Here is a 12,932-nt window from a genome sequence, read left to right as displayed (position 1 = left end):
TTGCCTTCGCTTTCTGAGTTACCCTTCCTACTTCCGACTTTACAGCCATCGAATGGTGGTCATGCGTTTTAGCTATTTAAGGTAGCTTGTCCAAGAGACCCTCGATGTATCAAGACTCATCTCATCCTTCTAAGGATTTCGACTAGTACTTTTAACACTATTGTCTAAAACAACATTTCATCATAACATAATAATCATTCATAACCGAACTCAAAGTAATTACACGTCACAGAAAATCATATGTTTTAAACCTTAACACAAAACAAGTTCTTAGGCAAAAGTAACTTAATTAAACCATTGCACGAGCAATCATTTCTTCATCAGGTGTTCCTCTCTGCAGTTTCCCAAAGTCTTTATCCCTTCGCACCTCACGCCTCTGATTCCTTGCAATCCCTAGCCAGGTGGTCGGTCTTTCCACATTTGAAGCACTTTGGACGATCAGGGCAGTCTCGAGAGTAATGCCCACCCTTTCCGCACCGATAGCACCTGTCTGTCCCAATCCTGCACTCCCCCGGGTGCACTCGCCCACACGTCTTACACGCATCCTTGTTCCCAACCTTGGCCTTCCTCTCGTCAGTTGTTGTCACCATCTCGCCAGACCGCTTAGCAGAGGTAGCCCATTTCTTCTCCTTCTTTTCCCCCACCACCACATCGTCCTCAGCCAGGTCAGCATAAACCACTTCTGCGAGTTCAACAGCAGAGTCAAAAGTAGCAGGTTTATTTGCCCTGACCAACATGCGGACCTTCTGGGGAAGTCCTCTAACGTAGCACTTGATCCGTTTCGCCTCGGTGTTCACCATGTCAGGAACCAGCCTAGACATGCGGTTGAATTCAGTGGTGTACTCACGATGTGTCATCTTGTCCGCCTTTAGATTCAGAAATTTCATCTCGGCCCTCTCAACCTCAACATCAGCACAGAACCTTTTCGTCACTAACTCCTTAAGGTCATCCCACCTCATGGCCTTAATCTCCTCTCGGGTCTTCCTTTGTTCGACAGTTTCCCACCAGTACATGGCCTCATCTTCAAATGACTGAGTGGCATAACCCACTGCTTGGTCAGGACGGCACTCGCTAATGCGGATAACCTTGTCCATAGCGGTTATCCATTGGAGAGTAGCGATTGCGTCTCCTAAACCGGTCAGCTTAGGCGGGTCACAACCTTTGAAGGACTTATAGTTGCACCCACCTTGGCCTCTCCTCCGGTCATCGACTTTCACAGACTTATCCTCACTCGAGGCCCCTCCTTCTCCTTCCCCATTCTTCCTACCATCACCACCCGCCCCTTCAGCAGCTCGCTCACGGCTTCCAGCAGATCCTTCAGGATTCAGGTTCTTCACAGCAGCAACTACAGCTTGAACAATGGCTGCTTGAACTGCAGGGCTAAGTTGAACTTCTTCATTGTTGTTCTGGTCTCCTCCAGCTGCGCTTCCTTCATCTTCGGTGTGGGAAGCTTCTTCTACCGAGGGTTGCCGGACAAGACGAGGCCTGCCACGACGTCCTGTGCGACCCCCAGTTCCCACAAATTCTCCAGCTCCAGCCATCCGTATTCTAAAAGGGAAAAAAAAACACAAACATCATCACTCAAGGAACTATTTAGTACAAGGATAGTAAGGCTAACAGGTAATAACAGTGGCCAGTTGTGATTAGCTGATCACGTTACCTTCCGTGTCCTATACACTTCCCTTTATGAGTCTATTTGTGCTGGTTCTACTTAAGCAGTTTGTCAAATCAAACAATCAATTATTCCTATCCCTGACGTTCACATATCTTTCCTTTCTCATTAACATATATCATTTAATCATACACCTTACCTTTACTGATCTTGCTTGAGCGACACATGGCATTCTTGAACTGGCATCTTCTTTCCTTTCTTACTTAAATCCCATTTTCTGTTCGAGTCTAAGCATGTAGGATGCTTAAATCTCTCGAACTTATGCTCTGATACCAACTTGTAAGGCCCCGAACCCGGTGCCCTACTTTAGCGTCGGATTTACTCATAAACACAGTTCTTACAAATCAGAGTTTATTAAAACTTTTCGCGGAAAATAAAACGTCAATCATTTGTTACAAAACATTAAGTCTTTTCTTTGATACCATAACACAAAACTTTATATTTAAAACATCTTTACTTCTTTCTTCAGATGCCAGCCGTTCAATCCATGCCGTGTGTCCTCCTCATGCTAACTCTGCAATCAACCCACCTGCGTGCATACTAAAAGTCAGCTACGCTGAGTGAGTTCTAGTTAATCGAACGCCATACAATACATACACATACATACATATCCGTAGATACATATCCATACTTCACTAGTTACCTTTCTGTTCTACATACATACTTGCTACCATACATACATACATATCTACAATCACTAACCTCAGTCTACCGAGAGTACGTTCATAGCTCACCGTCTATACCTGTACTCAAGGTCGTGAACACGTACAAGGTTCGCAGTCCTTACCTATGTTCACCATTCATGGTACGTACAAGGTTCGCAGTCCTTCCCTATACCATAATACATTCACAACACGTACAAGGTTCGCAGTCCTTCCCTATGTTGCAACCTAACTCATAGCACGTACGAGGTTCGCAGTCCTCCCCTATGCTACAAAACCAGCACGTATAAGGTTCACAGCCCTTTCCTATGCTGACACACATCCACAACACGTACAAGGTTCACAGTCCTTCCCTATGTTGCACCCTAACTCTTAGCACGTACGAGGTTCGCAGTCCTCCCCTATGCTACAAATACAGCACGTATAAGGTTCACAGTCCTTTCCTATGCTGACACACATCTATATTACGTATAAGGTTCGCAGTCCTTATCTACGTTTACATATATCATCTACTTCACGTATAAGGCTCGCAGTCCTTAACTACGCCATTACCTGCCGAGTCTATGTCCGACAGAAGCTAGAGGGATTTGCCATCCTAACTTACTATGTCGAACGTAGAACTCACATGCCATTCGTGTACCTATATACACATACATACATTATAACATAAGAACACTCTAGGCATTCTTTACCTCATTCATTTAACAACCATACCCCTTGTCGTTACGTGCAATATCCGAAGATCGTTCACGCCTCGACAAGTATTCATTTGAAACATTCGTACATCTTCCATATATATATATTCGTACCTTCACTTATAACCTGAAAGTACGCGCAATATCCGAAGATCGTTCGCGTACCGACAAGCAATCATTCATACCTATCACATATATCACATATGACATACACTTATCACTTAGGATAAATGTATTTACAACACATCGAGTATGCACACAGCCCCGAAAACATAACAAGGAATGGGGCTAGAAACTCACCTGAATCCTGTTACGCTTGCCGCTGATCGAAATTCCTTTCTTTAACTGGGCTCGGCTAACTGTATAATATTTACACATATCAATTACTACTACTACCATTACTACTACTCATTTTCGATAACCGCCTTAACACATTTTCCATTAGGTTTTTATTTCATAAACGAACTTCGCTTCAGGCGAATCTTGGAAACAACTTGGTTCTGGCTTGATTCGATCGAATAGGAACACGTTCGATCGAATCGGAACACGTTCGATCGAATAGACACGTTCGATCGAATAGACACGTTCGATCGAATAGTCGCACGTTCGATCGAATAGATACACATTCGATCGAGTACAAAACTCATTCGATCGAATGAGTTGGAGACCATTCGGTTGCTTCCCTATTCGATCGACTGGACTTATTCGATCTACACATTCGATCGAATGGACTGATTCGATCGACTGGTTCGATCGAATGAGTCTGATTCGACTCCTTCAAGCTGGCGACGGAGAAACTCACGGGTTTTCCAGATTTTCCAGATTTTTGACCCAAAAACGAGGTTTTTGACATGGAAATGTTCGGGATTGAAAGGGCTATCGATCCCTAGCACTTTTAAACACAAAAGCTTGCATTTTGACACCAAAACAATGCGGTTTTTGACCCGAAAACTCAAGTTACGTTTTTGCTCGATTTGAGGCCGAAATGGTTATGAAAACGGATGATTTTCGAGAGGGACTTACCAAAAACGACTAGGAACAAGATTGTGAACTCGGATCGGCGATTTGAGAACTTTCTCTCTCTAGTTTCTCTCTCTAGAATTGAGAGTGTTTGGGTGCGGGTGTGAAAGGGAGTTGGTGAAAAATGGTGGAAGAGTCTTGGTTCTCGATTATATAATACGGGTTTGGTTAGGCTCGGGTTGGCTTCCTACGGGTCGAGATTAGCCGAGTTCCTAAAATTTATAAAACGAAACATTTTTCCAAAACCTTTTTTCCATAAGATAACTTTCCATCTATTAATAAGTAATATAATTTATATTACCTTGAAATTTCGGGATGTTACATCTATATTTCGACCACGCCATTGTAATCTGATCATGAGGAATAGAAATAAGATACCTTTGCGATTTGACTTCCAATACTTTTTTAAAAAAAATTCCTTCGAGACAATAAAGTCCTCCAAAGGCAAACTATAACCTTCGTTACCAAGTCGATTACTTCATCATTACTTCTCATTGAAGTAGTTTATTTTCGTATAAGCCTAGATGGCTAATCATATTTCATTTGGTGATTCTTAAACAACTGGTTGACATCAATAATTTACTTGGTCTTGTGATGAATTGATGATCCTAAAGGTCCTAGTCAACTACTAACAATTTTCCCTCTTCTTTGATTTGGTACCGTCATGGAGCCGTGTATATTAACTTAACAAAGTTGTAAAATATAAAACGAGAAAAACTCGTGTTACTCTCAACTATATAACCTACGTCGAATTTCGAGGACGAAATTCCTATAAGTTAGGAAGACTGTAACAACCCCAAAAATGGGGCTAGAATTTTTCTTTTTATATAATAAAACTTATCGTTAGAGGCCGAGTGTGATGTTGGTCAAATAGTCGAAGCGAACTGTACATTAAAGGGCTTGGCCCAAACCGTTGAAATAATAACCAATGGGGACGACTCAATGATTATTTAGAAACCAATAGAGATGGGGATAAGCCAATATTAATACCACATTTTATAAAATGGCTCTACCCAAGTTAATCAAATGAAACTGAAACTCGGTTAACCCGAATGAACCCGATAATTCCAAACATTATATGAACTACTCTATAATTATTTAAATCATACCGGGTGTCCTCAATATTTAACTTAAACATCAAATGGTTTCTTATATTACCGTCCGGTCACCAAAGCAAACGAAAAGAGAACCGATTAGTGAGAATTTTGATATGTATTATCACCTACAATATATAAGCTCATGGATTTGTTATAAAAACCAGTCACCTATCTAACTTATACAAAACATATCACTTGAGATTTATGGAAATAACAAAATATATAACTAAGATAACAAAATATATTAGCTGATCTCCAAATTACAAACCTCCAATCCAACTCTGTCGCCACCCCCTGCCCCAATCTGTCAGCCTCTGCTACCAATCCATCTACTTCTCATCAAACTTCATGCACAAATTTATTTCTTGCTGTATAAGAACTCTTCTCCTCCATATCTTCTAATATATTTGTTAATTTCACCTTCAAACATCTCGGTCATTGTTCATCCTTCAAGAACCGAACCTGCTGTCCAAGAACAAGAAATCGGCCCTAAGGTCCTTCCCTGCTGCTCCGGATTAAACCTAGAAACCGAAGGACCAAATCTATGACACTTGCTCAACCGTTCAAGGTACCTATGCATCCATATCTACAATCTCATTCGTTTATTTAACGTGTTAGAATCCCTTGTGTTAATCTCAAAACTCGATCTAAAACCCTGAATCATGGCCAGCTACAGATTGAGAACTTAACCAGAGAATTTAATTTTTGTAGTATAAATTCCTAACCGAAAAACTCAGTTTTTAAACCAAAAGAACAAGGTATAAAATAAATTAATTAATCTTGTTAAACATACCAGAAACTAAAAAGAATATAATCTGTTTTGAGACTTAGAAAGCTGGACAGAATTGGTGTTAAAACCGTGGCCACTATCATGGCCAAATAGTTAATATTTTACATTTTAACTAGTTTAAAAACTAACCCGATTTGCAACCAACCTCTGGAACTTTATCAAATATTTTCCAGCAACTAAACAGCCTATTTTGTTTGGATAAAAGTATTTTGATGAAGCTATAATAGTAATATAAAAACCGCGCCTTCAAACACCCGAAAGCGACACTAAGTGACCCGTTTGATCAATAAATGAACTGATGTGTAGTGAAACACACTTACTTTTCTTATGAATTTATCATGGTTTTTTTGCTTATTTGTTTATTTTATGAAAGTATTGGGGGCTAAGTGCAATAATTTACAAAGTTTAAATGTTAATTGTAGGTTTATGAAAGATTGTGAAAAAAGAGTCAATTTGGAAGATTCTAGAGGACTTGTTGGTCAAGTTTTGAAGCTATAACTCAAGGCTCAACCCAAGCCCACAAGTTAGAAGCCTTTTATAATATTATATGAAGATAATTAATAGAGAATTCAGCCATAACTCCAGCCATAATCCCGAAATTAAAACAAACCCTAACTCCATTCCAAGTTCCTATCGGAACTTCAGCAGCCAAAAGAAGAAAGAAAAAAGAGAAGAAGGAGGCGGCTGAGGTGATTGTGGCGGCTGGAGAGGAAAAGGAACATCAAGGGGGACCTTGTGCAGCTGCTAGGTATCTCATACATCATAAATCTCAGCCATTAACCCTAAGTAATTGATCTTAAACTTTGGTTATTGTTCAAGAACCCTAATTTTGTTGAATTGGTCTTTTATTTTGGATTGTTTTGCAAGTGATTGATAGTTTGACTTGTGATTGATTGTGTTTGAATCTTGAATGAATTTAATCATGTTTAAGTTGATGTTTGTGATGTTTTTCTTAAGTATACATGGCTGTCCAAAATCAATGTTAGGCTAAACTTGCTTGTTCTTCCTAGGATAGATGATTGTTGAGTAGTTTAGACTTGTATAATGGATTGTTAATGTTCAAGACTTGAATTATTGATGTAAAGTTTAACTAAACCATAAATTAGATTGTGTGTGATGGCTGTGTTTTATGTTTTATTAATTATAATCCTCTTGCATTAGTTAATTGAATTAGTTTTGATTAATTGATTGCTTGTTAGACTCTTGACTTGGTGTTTAGGGTTTATTTGCGGGGTGTACAACTGTAGGGATAAGTGGGTAATATAAATCATTTAAAATCAGTTAAAATACACCTTCTTTGAGACCGAGAGGTGATAAGAAGTAATATTGTCTCGTTGCTTTTACTTGTTAGAATTAAGACCGCGCGAGAGCGGGTTTTTGTCTTGTCAAGTTTGAGTGTTTATGTGCAATTAGTTGGTTTAATTTGGGTTGAGTTAAATTGTTCCTCTATCCTTGGTGACATAGTATTTGTCTCCATTAGGATAGTGTGTCGATGAGACCGAGAGGAGAGTCGTCATTTGAACACGTTAATAATTGTTTTTCCGGTTTATTCTTTAAAATCAATTAAAATAAGTTGGAGTTTGTTAGAGATACTGAGAGGTAATTTGACTTTCTTAAACAAGTTTTAGTTGTGTCATCTTTTATAACCGGTGTCGTGAATATTTTCAATCCATTGTCTTGTTATTTCTGTCAACATGATTCATTCCTAGGTAGACGTCTTTATTCATTGAATTTAAACCAAAGTTTTCAAAGTTTTGTCAAAAGTTTTCATTCAGTTAAGTTAAGTAGTTAAATAAATTTTAAAATAAATTAATTAAATGTTTTGGTGAGTCTTGGTTAGAGTTTAGTAATTATAAACGTTTTCACGTGTCTTCGAGTTCGATATCCGGACTTTCCTCATCTTTGCTATACGTGACCGGTACACTTGCCGTTTGTGTGAACTAGGATAGATTGTTTGGTTTTTAAAGCTTAGTTGCGACTTATGTTTTATTTATATATATATATTCGCACATCATGAACCCTATAGTAAGTACTGCTATAATACCATTTTAACGGTCCCACATATGTTACTGTAATTTCATATAACCTGGCACGAACTTGTTTGATGCGAAAATATACATCTAAAACAGAATTATGTCCTTAACAAGACCAAACGAACCGAAACCTATATTTAGGTTTCAAGCACCCTAAATATCAGTATGAAACTTTAAACAAATCATGTTTGTGCATTAAAACAGGTCCCGATATGTTTCACAACTAAAAGCGAGTTTTAAATAAATATAAAAGGGCAAGGGCATTTTCGGAAGTAAAGTAATTTGGGTTTAGACATACAAATTTGGAACAGAAAAGTATTAAGTTTAAAACAAAAAATTTTGACCATGAACCTCTAAAAGTTACACTATGAGCAGCTCCAAACTGTGGCTGAATTAATGGCTATTTGGTAACTCGTTTAAAGGGCAAACTAGTTTGCTAACTGAACAAATAGTGGCCATAATAACTTCTGGAATGTTAGTGTGATTTCCAGAAGTAAAACACATTATATAAGCTCTTAGATCGGGGAAATACAGGTGCCGACTAATTTTAATAAACCGAGTAATAAAAACCATGCAAACCGACACTTTAGTGACTCGGTTAACTAAGAAGCAAGCTATACAGCCCAAGTAATAATAAGAAATATTTTGCAGCCATAAATATAATATTTTGAGTATGTATAATCTGACCAAAAACTATTTATCGTGAAACATTGCTCGTAAAACTGAAATAGATCCTAAACGGGCCAAAACCGGGCCCGTTAGTGAAAATGCAGCTATGAACATCTTTTTAAAACCCATGAAATGTCAAGACATCCTATTTTTATTTATTATAACAAGCCCTAACTTGTTACTTGATGAAAAGTGAGTTTTTGTTAAAAATATAACGAAAGGGCATTCTTGGAAACCGGTTATTTCTCAAAAACTGATAGTATTAGAATGTGTTTTTGAAACAGAGGCTGGTAAGTTTAAATGCCTAGACAAAAGCTATGAAATGTTTAAGGGAAAATGTATTTACAAAATGGGCCCGTTTGCAAGCATAAACTCATTGTTTCGTTAAAACCGATGAATTGGCCGACTTTTAAAGACTAAAATGCTTCAAAAATATAAAATAGATATTTTTCCATAGATTTATATTTAAAAAGCTTTATCATAATGGTATAATACATTTTTGGTAGATACAACATTTCTTTTGTCAAGAATGGTTGTTTAAACGTGAGTTACGGTTGAACCGACATAAACCGAACAAGCATTTTGAAAAATACTAGAATATGAGGTTTCTGATTTTCAACAGCAAGTATAAGTGAATAAAACCTTAACATGAGTATTTACTTAATTTACAATTACTAACCGAGTCTTTAACTTGATTTTTACTAAAATGAATGGTAAACGAACGTACGGGGACTAAGGCCGTACAAACTCAAACTTTCTGAAACATCGAACCTGCAAATAACTTACTTTTACAACATATATAGTTTTGTAAAATGATAAGTTTTGATTTCCATATTATCCACTAATATAAACTATTCATTCGAGACGTCTCATTATAAACCAACAACACCGGTGGAAACCGGTATTGTTAAGTTTTCTAATCCTATGACCTTATATTTCAAATAAAAATCATTAAGCTAGTGATATAAATAAATTGTATAGCTTTGATGGTCATACGGTAACCCGAAAGCCAATCGAAGGCCCGGACTTTTCGAAAATGGAAACTTTATCGAAACCCAATAACTGAATTGAGCTAAATAAAACTCTTAGTAGTTGAACTATAATACCTAACACATAACACTGATATTATAAAATTATTTAAGTGTAACTTTCCATAAAAGGAAACTTTATTCACCGGGAACCCAACACATTGAATAACACTTAGATGACTAGTACACTGTACCCATACAATTTTCATTGTTGTCCAATAACTTATTGTTGATCAATATATATATATATATATATATATATATATATATATATTAGACGTACTTGGTGGTTCCTAGCGTAGTTGCAAGCTCATAGATTGTCTTCATTTACACATATTGCATACGGACTGAGGTGAGTTTCGTGCTGCCCTTTTTACTTAGACTTTTTGGGCTGGATACATGTTGGTTTTACTTATGGTGTGATATTTATCAAGAGGTGTTTTACTGCTAAATTTTGTCCCAACTTTTACACAATCATTGGCCCGAGGGAATGGGCCGGAGCCTTATGGGTAGTACTATTTGGGAGACCCCACGCACAGTGACCCTATGTTAGGTAAACCACACTGAGATCTGCGGATCGTTGTGGCATATAACCTACGTGTTTGATTATTGCTTTTAGCAGGGTGATAATCCGGGACAGTTTAACTTCGAGTATGAGTTGGGGATACTTATTCTATTTGCAGGTTTGATTGTAGACTTGATTGATGTGCACCATGCTTTATACTTACATACACGCAAACTTGCGCGCTTTTATGATTTAACTTTTTTATGTGTATGTGAGCTAAACTCACGAACTCACCAACTTTTTAGTTGACACTTTTTAGCATGTATTCAGGTACTGTGGGGATTAGCAAATTGGATTAGCTTTGTAATGAGAATGTTTAAGGTTAGAGGCGTATGACGAACATGAATTATGAAGATTAGATGCCAAGAAGATTAGTAGAACCAACCTCGGGATTGTAGCAGTGTCAGAGAAAAGATAGTTGTGTAGTTACACCTTGTCATAAATACTTAGTATAAACATTGTATTTATTTTTATCAATAATATTCCGTTGCCTACACTTGGTACCAATTTGTCCATAAAACTCTCAGGCCCCCATGGCAGGGTGTGACAGCTAGTGTCAAACTTCCCCACCTGGTAACTTATGCGTGCTGCTCTTTTATTCCTAAGCTTCCTTACTTGTGAGTTGTTGTTTCTCTACTATTAAGCTTGTAGGTGGGTAAGGGTACCCACGTCATCAAGCTCAAAGAAAACACAAATTACTATTAAAAAATACTCTCTCGGTCCCATTAAAAGTGTCATGGTTTGAAAAACACAAAGTTTAAGTTAGATTGAATGATTACTTTTTTTGCTTACGAAAGGGCAATAATGGCCTTGGAAATTGGGCCCATCAATATTGTTTATTAATGTTAGTTGTGTGTGTTTAAGGGAAAACTTGGAAATTGGCTAATAAATTTTTTTTATCCAAAAAAGCATGCGTTGCCTAATCTAGATGTGATAGATCATTTGCGAGGAACTTGAAATCCTTGTCTCGTTTCCGTTCCAGTTGCATTTTTTTGTTTCATCATGCATTGTTTTATATTCTTCTTGTATTATTTTTCTTTCTTCATGCATTCTTGTATTTTCTTCTTTTGTTTATTTTTTAACCATGACAATCTCGGAAAGTTAAGCTACAAGTTGTCAAAGCGCAAGCTCACTTCGAAACTCATCAAGGATGTCGTTCTAGACGAAGATCATCCACCTCTCGTCGTTGCCATGATTGTATCTCTTCTGATCGAGCATTGTAATTCCTTCGATTCATCAAACACAAATTCGGGATCATAGTCGTTTAAGTCTAATTGGCAACGAGCATCCGACGTGGCAAGGGACCTTGATGGTCTAGCTGATGTAGATGGTGTTTTTGACCGTTTGGATGGTCGGGAAAGAGATGGTGAGACGGGTGCCCGCTTTGGTGAGCTCGTGCATTACCTCCAAGTGTCCAACATATTGAACCACCCCCCCCCCCCCCCCGTTTGTTCGACTTTATATTGTTTTAGGGCAACCTCCACTACATCGGAATCGCGCATGCTGTTTTTTTTCGTTGTGTGCAATGCGTAGTACATGTTAGAGAAGTTGGTTATTATTGTTCGCATTGCTTTCCATTTGTGGTAGACAGAATCATTGTTGCGTTATTCATCTCAACCCATTGTAGCGTAGAACTTTGAGCGTATACTCGTCCAAAACAATAGGGGAATATTTCCTCTAAAAAACATATATAACTTATATAAATAACTTATTTTTAAAAATTTCTTTGAATAGAGACTTCGAACGAGTCAATCCACGCGCATGTCCACGCTATTTTCTCACATGTTTTCCACGGTATTTTTATCCCATTTGTTTTTTCTTGTCTTTGGTTTTTTTCTTATGATTTCATTTTGATGTAGTAGGATCTATTAGTTGTTCGAATGCTTGTGTTTTGAGTATTTCGGAAGACATATCGGGCATTACCGGTCGATAAACATATCGGGGAACACTTGTGACGTTTGAGGAGGTGGCATGCATTATCGGTCGATAAAACCCTTGTTGGTTGGAAAAGTAAGGGTTAGTATGGTCCCTATTGTTTGCAAGTAAACAAGCCCGCCACATTTGCTCCAGATCCCACGTGTTTGGGTTAGGGTTCGAGAACCAGTTCGGTCCCGTGCCCATGTTTGGGCTTGAGATAGGGTTTGAATTAGGGTTCATGATGGTGGAAACTTAAGTTTAGGTTTGAATTCGGCTTGGGATTTAATTTCTCTTTCATTGGCACATGTATCACATTAGACTAAACTAATTCCTATGTTAGGAGTTCTTAGATTAAAATAGATCATGTATCAATACATTAAGCCAATGAATCCCTAACTTTTGAAACTAAAGTTAGACACTTAGGTGCTGTTTGTTTCTGAAGACAAAAATTGTTTGCAATCTGATTTCATCTGATTTCATGTCTGCAACTGAAGATGTGGTCTGAAGGTCTGCAATCTGAAAATATAATACTGTTTTTTTTATAAACTGGAAATCGTCTGCATAAGCTGAAAATTAGTTACCTATCATATATATTACAGTAGATAAAAGCCATTTAATGTTTGTAGACTGATAAAATAATTGGTAGCGGTGTACGAACTATGAAAGTGGGTGGTGGTAGACGATTGTGTTAGGCGGTGAACGGTGGGTGGTGGACGGTGATGGTGGCCGACAATGGGTGGTGGTGGTGATGAACGGTGGTGGACTATGGTGGTGGTGGATGGTT

The sequence above is a fragment of the Bidens hawaiensis genome, unplaced genomic scaffold (assembly GCF_021521415.1).
Source record: "Bidens hawaiensis isolate Kalapana, Puna unplaced genomic scaffold, B.hawaiensis_p1.1 tig00000702_1, whole genome shotgun sequence".
Taxonomy (NCBI): domain Eukaryota; kingdom Viridiplantae; phylum Streptophyta; class Magnoliopsida; order Asterales; family Asteraceae; genus Bidens; species Bidens hawaiensis.
The sequence above is the reverse complement of the archived record's forward strand: the minus strand, read 5'-3'. Positions refer to the sequence as shown.